This window comes from Pseudophryne corroboree (assembly GCF_028390025.1).
Source record: "Pseudophryne corroboree isolate aPseCor3 chromosome 3 unlocalized genomic scaffold, aPseCor3.hap2 SUPER_3_unloc_55, whole genome shotgun sequence".
NCBI lineage: Eukaryota > Metazoa > Chordata > Amphibia > Anura > Myobatrachidae > Pseudophryne > Pseudophryne corroboree.
In genome coordinates, this window is record NW_026967547.1 from 654,319 (window position 1) to 665,884 (window position 11,566).

The window sequence follows — 11,566 nt, forward strand, 5'->3', positions numbered from 1 at the left end:
TGAGAGACCACAGCCACCACCAGATCCACAATGTGTACCTAGAAGCTGCCACATCTGGCACTTTGTTACCCGCCATCAGATCTACCTTCTAGAGAGCCACCTCCACAGCTTTCCACATCTAAGCTGGCACTCTGCAGGTTTCCTTCACCACCAGCTTGGATAGCCTTTGCATCAGCATCCCGGCCAGCCACACACAGGTCCATGGAATCAGCATTATGATAACTTTTGACTCTTTATTTGCTGCAGCTGCTGTATAAATCCTGTGATTTCCTCCAGCTTATTAAACAGCTGCACCAGCTCCTCATTTCACGTAACTCCCAGCTGCTGCAACAGTTGTTTCTCCTGCAGGGTCCACAGGTTATCCACAGGATAACATTGGGATATGATGACACGACAGCGGATTTACACCAAACGGCCAAAGCTTTTGGCCTCCCAGCATGCAGCGGACCCATCCATATATCACCGCCTCCTCGCTCAGGCAAATCAGTTTTTTGTTTGGTGTGTCAGGAGCCAGATCGTGGTCAAGAGGGTTACTGGTTTTTAGCAGCCATAAGCTTTCTTTTATTTTTATAGTCTACTTTCCTTGAGTGATCTCTCTAAAAAGCATCTTACATGCACCTTAGAAGGAGTCGCTCCAACAATTCCCCGCTGAGTCGTGACAATGCTTACCCATGTGTACAGTGCTGTTTTGGGGAGCGTCTGTGTCGGATATACTAGCAAGTTCAGCAGAAGTTACCAGGCTGTGGCTGGAGCATGGGAAGAAGGTAAGGCATCGGATCTGCTTAGAAGGGCAACACGGACACAGCCGCACTGTTTTGATGGAGACTACCAAACAGTCACTGACGTGGCTGCCACCTAGGGTGCACCGTGCTAGGCCTTCACGATCATAGGCTCCAGAGGTAGTTTGAGGCCGTGATCCCTGGGATTGATGTCAGCAGTGGGGAGTCAGACACGCCCATGGTCGCCCCTCCCCCTGATTCATGACCAGTTTCCTCCGAGTCTCCCGCCATGAACCGTTTTCTGGCTTCTGTCTGAGACGCTGTGTATCTAAAAAGACCCAGTCGTAGCATAGGTGGCTGTGTGACTGTTGTGTCAGTGTTCTCTTGGGTGTCTGTGTTCACTGTAGGTTCACGGAGCGAGTGTGTACACTATTAGCATCTGGATCCATTCATCATTCGCTAACGTATATTGATCGGTCCTGGAAGCAGGGTGAGTCTCCCTGTATCACACTCTACTGAGCCGGGTAATACAGCAATAAGTCTCTATCTACCTTTTGAGTATGAATAGTTGGATAAGTGCCGGATGCATGTGAGTCTAATAATTATTACTGTTGTTTCTTTTGCTATGCGTCTGAATACGGTTAAACTCCTATATAAGGTAATAGTTACATAATTACATAATTAGTGAGGTTGAAAAGAGGCAAAATGCCCATTGGGTTCAACCTGTATTCTGTGATCAGCTGATCATATTATAATGTACCTGCTGATGTAATGGCTTAGTACCAATTGACAACAATGATTCTTACCACTCCCAGATTAATGTCACTGTGGTAAATGCTATAACCCTGGATACTCTTTCCAGTTAGAAATTTGTCTAATCGGTTTTTAAATACATTTACAGAGTCTGCCATTACTATCTTCTCCAGCAGGATGTTCCAAATTTTCATTGCCCTTACCGTGAAGAACCCTTTCCTACGTTGTATATGGAATTTTCTCTTCTTTAGCCTCAGCAAGAGCCCACGTGTCCTATACAGAGTTCTTTTAATACACGAATCCGCTGCTAGCTCCTTGTGCTGACCCTTTACATATTTGAAGATATTAATGTCTCCTCTTAGTCGCTGCGTACTCCAGAGACTCTAACCCTTTAATCAATTTAGTAGCCCACCTTTGAACCCTTTCTAGTTCTCTTATCTTTTTTATAATATGGTGCCCAAAATTGAACACAATATTGTGTTTTTTGTCCCAAAATGCACATTTAGCATTTTTCTATATTGAACCTCATTCCCCATTTAGACGCCCAGGCTTCTAGTTTAAATAAATCATTTTGTAGAGACTCCACATCGCTATCTGAATTAATTACCTTACACAGCTTAGAATCATCCACAAAGATTGACACTGTGCTTTCCAGGACTATTCCTAGATTGTTGATAAATATATTGATCAGTAGCGGGCCAAGTACGGACCCTTGTGGTATTCCGCTAACTACTGGTGCCCAGCTGGAGAACATCCCGTTGACCACTACTCATTGTGCTATGTTATCCAGCCAATTACCTATCCATGTACAAATAGTATATCCTAGACCAAGTTCCCTTAATTTGATGATCAGTCTCCTGTGAGGCACTGTTTCGAAGGCTTTTTCAAAATCTAAATACACCACATCCACTGCTTTTCCCTGATCAAGATTCTCGCTCACTTCTTCATAGAAGCTAATTAAGTTAGTTTGACATGATCTGACCCTTACAAACCCAGGCTGACTTTTGTTAATAATCTTATTAACCTGCAGATAATCCTCTATGCTATCCCTCAAGATACCTTCCAATAATTTGCCCACTATAGAGGTTAAGATAACTGGTCTATAATTACCAGGATTATTTTTAGTTCCCTTTTTAAATAAAGGCACTACCTCCGCTATGCGCCAATCCTTATGTACCTTGCCTGATCTGATTGAACCGTGAAAAATCAAGTATAGTGGTTTTGCTAGCTATGACCTAAACTCTGTAATAACCCTCAGATGAAAACCATCTGGCCTGGTGATTTATTAATCTTTATTTTGCTTAGTCTGTCAAGGACAACAAGTATCCAGCCAAGAGTCATTACCTTCACTATCTTTATGCACTACTTTCTCCGACTGATCCTCCCTGGTGAATACTGAGGGGGAAAAATTGTTCAGTATTTCCGCTTTTATTTTATCGTTTATCAAAGCTCCCAATTCATCTTTTAATGGGCCTACATTCTCCTTCTTTAACCTTTTACTGTTTATGCATTTATAAAACTTTTTAGGATTGCTTTTACTCTCTATAGAGATTTGCTTTTCGTTTACAATTTTTGCTGCGATTATTACTTTTTTGCATTTTTTATTGCATTCCTTGTAATACTGGAATGACTCCTCCATTAGATTTAAATGTTTTGAAAGCACGCCTCTTTTTAGCCATTGCTTCTTTGACCCCCTTATTAAGCCACATTGGTTTGTTTTTAGTACTCCTGTGTTTACTGCTCATGGGAATGAATTTGTGAATATGCTCATGGGAATGAATTTGCGAAAATTGCTGTCAAGCAACCCTTTTAAAGCTACCCACATTTCTGATGTGTCTTTATCATGAAACAAAACATCCCAGTCAATCTCGTTTAGTGCCTGTCTCAGCATATTGAAATTAGCTTTTCTAAGGTTAAATGTTTTAGTTGTTCCCTTATAGCTATGTTTCTTGAAACTGATGTCGAATGTGATCATATAGTGGTCACTGTTCCCCAAGGTCTCCCCAACTTTAGTGTTTGATATAATGTCCACATTATTGGTAATAACTAGGTCCAGAATAGTTTTACCTCTAGTTGGGTCCTCGACTAATTGAGTTAAGTATTGATCCTTTAATGTATTTAAGAACATGCTGCCCCTAGTTTTTACACATGAATCGTTACTCCAATTTATATCAGGATAGTTACAATCCCCTAACACTAGGATGTCCACCATTCCCGCAGCTTTTTCAATTTGGTGTAAGAGTTGTTCCTCGTCATATACACTAATATCTGGTTGCTGGTAGCACGTGCCAATGACTAGTTTCTTTGCCTCTGTGCCCCCACTTGTGATCTCACCCCATAGCGAATCCATGTTATCTCCAGCCTCCCCGTAAATACCCTCTATTAAGTTTGGTTTTAGAGATGGTTTAACAAAGAGACATACCTCTCCTCCCCTTTTGGTAGCCCTGTCCCTCCCGAAAAGAGAATATCCCTCCAAATCCGCAACCCAGTCGTGATAGTCGTCCCACCATGTTTCCGTAATACCTATAATATCATACCGAGACTTTGATACAAGCCATTCCAATTCCCCCATATTACCCGATAGGCTTCTTGCGTTCACAAGCATACATCTTAGCTTAGCCTCTCCATTGCCCGTTTGTTTTAGTAGTATCTTATCTATATTTACAAGAGCCTTTCTAGACTCACCCTTACTGACTGTTATTCTCCTCCCTCCCTTTCCACCCATCATGCTTAATACAGCCTTCCTCACTTCTATCTCTATCTGACCTATTAAGACTTTTTAAACCCCCTCCCTGATGTTATTATCCTCCCTTATGCTAAGCTATGCATATTATTTTCTATATACCGTATTGCTAAGCCATATTCATCATTAGGCAATAAATTGGGAATATCGTGGGTAATACCTGTGTCATTATTTCTGGTGTCAATACCCATGCAAATATCCTTGCCATCTGATCTTATGCCCCCCCCCCCCTTCTCCACTCCCAAATTGTTCACTACCCCCATCCTTACTGCTCTCCCTAATTAACCTGTAGTTTCTAGCTAAACCCTCCCCCAGGCTCCTAGTTTAAAAACTCCATCCTTCTAACCATCCTGCCCCCCAGCACCGCAGACCCCTCCTCATTCATTTGCAATCCATCACGACAAAGATGGCGCCTGACTGAAAAGTCCACCCAGTGTTCCAGGAACACAAACCCTTCCTTCCTACACCAGTCTCTAAGCCCCACATTTACCTCCCTAATCTCCCTCTGCCTCCCTGGGCTAGCTCGTGGCACTGGTAATATTTCGGAGAATATTACCCTAGATGTCCTTGCCTTAAGTTTCTTGCCTAAGTCCCTATAGTCTTTCTTATGGACATCCCACCTACCACTAACTTTGTCATTGGTGCCAACATGCACCAAGACTGCTGTGTTTTTACCAGCCCCTCCCAACAATCTACCCTGTCCGCGATGTGCCGTACCTGAGCACCCGGAAGTCAACAGACTGTACGGCGATCACGGTCCCGGTAGTAGATTGCCCTGTCTTCCTGATAATAGAATCCCCTATAACCACAATCTGACTAGGTACCTCACTATCTTTTTTCCCATCTGCACCGGAGGGACCGCTCCTCTGGTTGCTAGGGGAAACCGTCTCCTCCGGTTCCGTCATTTCCTCACTGCCATTCTCAGACTGTTCGTCTAATCAGATGAATTTATTGGGCTTTGGCAGATCGGAGATGTCCTGTCTTCCCCTCCCCCTCTTCTTCTTCCTTCTGTGACCCAGCTGTCTACCTGTTCTTCCTCATCTACCATTGAACCACCCTACAACTCCTCCACCAGTCTAAACTTTGCTTGGGATTGTGAAAGCTCCATAGTCGCATAACGGTCCGCTCTAGATCAGTTACCTGGGCTTCCAGCGCAGCCGTACGGTCACATCTCGCACAGATGTACCCACACTCGGACTGTGGTGTCAGGTGCGCATACATCATGCACGACACGCATTGAGTGAGATTACCAATCTCGGCCACACCCATTTTTTAATTAGTGGTAACTCCCTGTTACTTTCAGAAAATCAAAAAGAGGGGGACAATGAATATACAAGGAATATATAAGGAACAATAAATAAAATAAAGGAATAAGGGACAATAAATAAATAAATAAATATATAAATAAATGGATAGGATAAGGATAAATTTAGTACAGATACAGGCACTCAACAATAAAATGCAGTAATGGACACAGGAAGACAATCCGTTATACAATACAGTGGGAAAAGCTAATAGGGAAAGTTAATACTTATCTGCTCCCTGCTCCACTGATCTGTGCACAGAAGTTGTTTTTCCCGGCTGCAGGCTCCCTTCCCCATCGGCTGTTTGCTCCCTCCAGCCGCTGCTTCCACCTGGCTGCTGGCTTCCTCCTTGCTGCCGGCTTCTGACTTCCCCGGCTTGCGGCTCTAGCACCTTGCCGCTCCGTCCTCGTGTGTGCGCGCCCAATGTCACTTCCGGTTCCAGTCGCTCGATACTCTCTCTCAGTAATAGGTTTCTCCTACATACTTGAAATGTATTTGTAGTTGATTACGTGCTTCTATTGCTTATTATACTAATGTATAACCTGTGACTGCTGAATTTACTATAATTTTGTCAATTTTTTCTGTCTAGTCCGATCTTCAATGCTTGTACAAAGCAGGGTAGGGTCAGATTTTATCACTTTAACAAAATTTAAAGTGATTACAGTCACAAATTGTGTAGTACACTGTGCAAGTGTCTGATTATTTATCATGTCTAAGAGCGGCAAGGGTGAGGAAAATACACTCACAGCAGCACCAATACTCATATCATGTTTGTCAAAGCTGGGCTAACCTATCAGGATCTGGTTCAGAAAAATTGTTTTATCTTTCAACAAAGTCTTGAAAAATCCAAGGAGGACACAGGTGCAAGTTGAACCCTTACATGCAGCATTCCACCTGGGGATTATCACATCCAGCAGGGGAAGCAGCAGCCTCTCCAAAAAAAAAGTCAGTCAAAAACAAGCTGAAAGGCCAGTGGTAAGTAAATCACAGACATGAAACAACATCTTCACAGTCTACACATGCTTCAGATGAGGATTCGTTGGAGAATGAATACTCATTACAGTCTGGTTCTGCATACAAAGATGAGGAAGGAGGTCTCAGCTCAGTGGACATATCTGAGTTAATTAATGCAATGAAAGCCATTCTATCCTTAGAAGAATCAGCAGAGCCTGTGTTAAAATCCAAGTTACCTGTGTTTAAATGTCCCAAAACAGTCAGGACTGAGTTTCCTGGGTCAGAACAACTGAAGGAAATTATGGAAGAGGCGTGGGCTATTCCCAGTAAGAAATTTAGAATTCCAAGGAAATGGAATTCCAATTATCCTCTTCCGGCTGAGGACTGTTTAAACAGGGAGGTGGCCCCCAAAGTAGATACGCATGTCATTCGATTAGTGGGAATATCTACATTACCTCTGTCTTCAACATCATTAAATGATGTCATGGATAGGAGAGTTGATGGTTTTCGGAATAAAAAAACATTTTTTCCCTATCTGGGGCAATCATAAGACCAGTCATGGCTTCATCCTGGCTGGCAAAAGCAGTGGCTGCCTGGGCTGATGCATTGGAAGGGGATCTTTCAATTGCATCTAGAGAGCAGAAATCTCATGTAGCACATATCAAGCAGGCTGCAATGTTCTTGGAAGAAGCTGCCTTGAATATGGGTACAATTGCCTCTCAGGCATCAGCTTCAGCAGTAGCCGCTCACAGAGCAGTTTGGCTACGTACATGGAAAGCTGATTCAGAATCCAAAAAGGTTTTGGAGTCTTTATCTTTTACTGGAGATATTCTTTTTGGTAAAAAATTAACCAGTATCTTGGAGTCAGAAGCAGACTCCAAAAATGTGAAGTTTCCTTCCACACACAAATTCAAGCCTAAAGTTCCAGCTTTTCAGCCCTTTCCGTCTCAAGGGAAAACAAAAGGAAAAGGAGATGGAAACAGTCCCAATACAAGAAGTCTGGTGTTAAAGCCGAATTATAATAATAATAAATGAGAGTTCTCCATTGTGATGATATTCAGCATATAGAATTTATTACCAAAGAGGGAACCACACCCAATATTCTGCGCAGAGGAGCGTGGACCAAGACAGAATTCATCAATGAGCCTGTGTCTTTAGAACACTTTACATTATTTATACTATAACACTATACAATTATTCATAGCTTTTTTTTTTAATAGTTTTTTTTTTTTTCAAATATATTTATTGGATTTTTTCCTGAGAAGACACTGAGACAGTTCTCACAAAATGTACATAGGGAAACAATACAGCAACTCGTGAAAGAGGCAAAAGAGGAATTATGAATACATCAAAGTAGCATACCATAAAGCGCTGCTTCTAATACATTATGGCCCTCATTCCGAGTTGTTCGCTCGCTAGCTGCTTTTAGCAGCATTGCACACACTAGGCCGCCGTCCTCTGGGAGTGTATCTTAGTTTAGTAGAATAGCGAACGAAAGATTAGCAGAATTGCTACTATATAATTCTTAGCAGTTTCTGAGTAGCTCCAGACCTACTCACAGATAACGATCAGTTCAGTCAGTTTCGTTCCAGGTTTGATGTCACAAACACAGCCTGCGTTCGTCCAGTCACTCCCCCGTTTCTCCTGCCACTCCCGCGTTTTTGCTTGGCACGCCTGCGTTTTTCCGGCAATGCAGTGAAAACGCGGAGTTTCCGCCCAGAAACACCCACTTCCTGTCAATCACACTACGAACACTTCAGCGTGGAAAAACCGTAGTTCGCTCGTGAGTAAATCTACTAAGTTCTTAGTAAAATTACTAAGCGCATGCTCTCTGCATACCATGCGCATGCGCATTTTCCATCTATTCGCTGCATTGTGAAAATCGGCAATGAGTGACAACTCAGAATGAGCACCAATATTCGTGTATCCCAGTAGGTATATTGATCCCCATGTAACAAAAGTACATTATCTAATAAAATCCATATTTGTCTCATATCACTGGTTATTTTCTAATAGAAACATACAAGAACAGTAACCATACAAATACAAAAGTAATTAACAAGATTATGAAGAAAAGGAAGAAAAGAGGGGGGGGGGGGGTGATTAAGTGCATACAATAATCATCTGATCCGGTGGTGAATAAACAATATTGTCTACCTAGTAGTGGTGGAATAATACTTAGCACCATAAGTAGAACTCAGGTTAACTATATAAAGGAGAATCCTCACATATCCGACCCATTCAGTGTCCAGAGACATTAAGTATCAGACCCTCTATACACCGATACGCCCACCAATTTGTTTTGTCAAATAGTTTAAACATCCGTGTTTGGGTAGCTTCATCTAGGGTGTCAATATATGGACCCCATTTTCTGTAAAATGAAATAGCCCCTTTTTCTAGGTCAGGTAAAGCTGTTTGTGTATCCATATATCTAGTTTTCAAGAGCAAGGGCCCTCATTCCGAGTCGTTCGCTCTGTAAAAATCTTTGCATCGCAGCGATTTTCCGCTTAGTGCGCATGCGCAATGTTCGCACTGCGACTGCGCCAAGTAAATATGCTATGCAGTTAGGAATTTTACTCACGGCTTTTTCATCGCTCTGGTGATCGTAATGTGATTGACAGGAAATGGGTGTTACTGGGCGGAAACAGGCCGTTTTATGGGCGTGTGGGAAAAAACGCTACAGTTTCCGGAAAAAACACGGGAGTGGCCGGAGAAACGGAGGAGTATCTGGGCGAACGCTGGGTGTGTTTGTGACGTCAAACCAGGAACGACAAGCACTGAACTGATCGCAGATGCCGAGTAAGTCTGAAGCTACTCTGAAACTGCGACGAGGTGTGTAATCGCAATATTGCGAATACTTTGTTCGCAATTTTAAGATGCAAAGATTCACTCCCAGTAGGCGGCGGCTTAGCGTGTGCAACTCTGCTAAAATCGCCTTGCGAGCGAACAACTCGGAATGAGGGCCCACGTCTTAAGTTCTGCTACAAAAGGAGAAGCCTTTGTGATCCAATATGACAGAATTATTTTCTTCTCAATAGTAATTATATTGACCATTACAGGCCCCATTGTCTTTGACATGCCCTCAGCAACCCATTCAGTATAATTAGCAAAAAGTAAATGCAATGGCAATAAAGATAAATTAAGCCAAAAAGTACTATTTATAAAACTTAAGACTTTATTCCAAAATTTCTTTATGACGCCACATCCCCAAATCTGATGTGTAGACAATGAACATCGGAGTCAGGGTGGAATTTATAGTAAATTTATAGTAAATAGCTTGAGAGGCATAGGCTCTGTGTACCATCTTAAAATGTTTTTAAGTGTTTCATGGTCATTCATTTTTTTGTATGGAACAGACTTAAGAAGATCAATAATTATCGATAACGAATCTGGGACAGATTTGGCGACAGAAGGCGGGGACAATGAGTGAACATAATGCCTAATTTGGAAGTATGCAAAAGAAGTGTTGGCTGCAAGTCCATATTTCTCTTTTAATTCTAGGTGGTCATACATCCTACCCCTTGGATCAAAGACATCCGCTGTAGAGTGTATGCCTCTGTGTCTGAGGAGTGTAGTCTCTGTCATACCAGGCAGAAACATCAGGTTTCCCCATGATGCAATATTTTTAGAATAACCTGAGTGTCTGCCAAATTTTTTGTTGATCACCTGCCATACTCTGTGTCAGAAAATAACGGATTCACCAAGCATTGAGGAGGTAGGTGAGTTCTAGGGGTGTGAAGCAAAGCATTTGGGGAGTATGGCGCTAATAATGCGCAGTCCAATTCATACAGGACAAAACGCTCATATAACCAGTCTACAATATAGCGGAAGAAATAGGCTTGGGAATACAACTTAAAATCTGGGAGACCCAGTCCCCCTTGTTTCCATTTGACACACATTTTGGTTCTCGCCACTCTAGGTTTCCCTCCCCTCCATAAAAATCTACCAAGCATGGATTCAAGCCACCATACATCTGCATTACATAGCATAATTGGCAACAGCTGCATAGTCTAGGAGATCTTAGGAAAATATTACAGACTTAATCACTGCAACCCTGCCAAATAGTGAGAGGGGCAACAAGTGCCAGGCCTCAAGTCATTTAGAAACAGCCAAAACAAGCGGGGAGAAATTGACTTTATACAAAGAAGACAAGGTCATCGGTATATGCATCCCAAAATATTTAAAATGAGTCCGCACTATCTTAATAGGTCCAAGATCATTTATACTGGAGAGGAAGGAAAGATTCCCAGATAGTGGCATTATCTCAGACTTATCTTTATTTATCCTATAGCCAGATAATATTCCAAACCTATCAATTATGTCAAAAACAATTGGCAGCGAGTGAGAGGGGTCAGAGGGAAAAAGCAACATATCGTCAGCAAATAAAGCGACACGCAGATCTATATCTCCTATCACTATACCTTGAAATAAAGGGGATTGATGCAAAGAAAGGGTCAGAGGTTCCAACGCCAGCACGAAAAGCAGTGGGGACAGTGGGTAACCCCGTCTAGTACCCCGTTTAATGTTGAACGGTTGTGATAGATAATTGCATGATATCTGCGTACGAGGGTCAGTATATAATGTGGATATATATCCTATAAACTCAGCAGGGAATCCAAATTTCGACACAGTGTCATAGAGATGATCCCACAGCACCATGTCGAATGCCTTCTCAGCATCCAAGGACACTATCGCTCTATCATCCTTAACATCAGGTCGGGAGTAGTCGTAAATTGCCGATAATACTCGTCTAATATTTGTTGTAGAAGTTCTACCCATTATGAACCCAGTTTGGTCACTGTGTATAATTCCCGGGAGAATCTGCTTCAGGCGAGTGGCTAAAATTTTTGTGAGTCATTTATAGTCGGTATTAAGTAGGGAAATGGGCCTATACGACCCCGGATTACTGAGGTCCTGACCTGGTTTTGACAACACTTTGATTATGGCAGAGTTAAAGTGTAAAGGCATCTGACCGGAGCTCAATATAACATTAAACAATGTCATGAGTACTGGTGTAATACGTTTATCAAGGAGTTTGTAATATTCAGCCGTGAGGCCATCCGGGCAAGGGGCTTTTCCCAATTTTAAAAGTC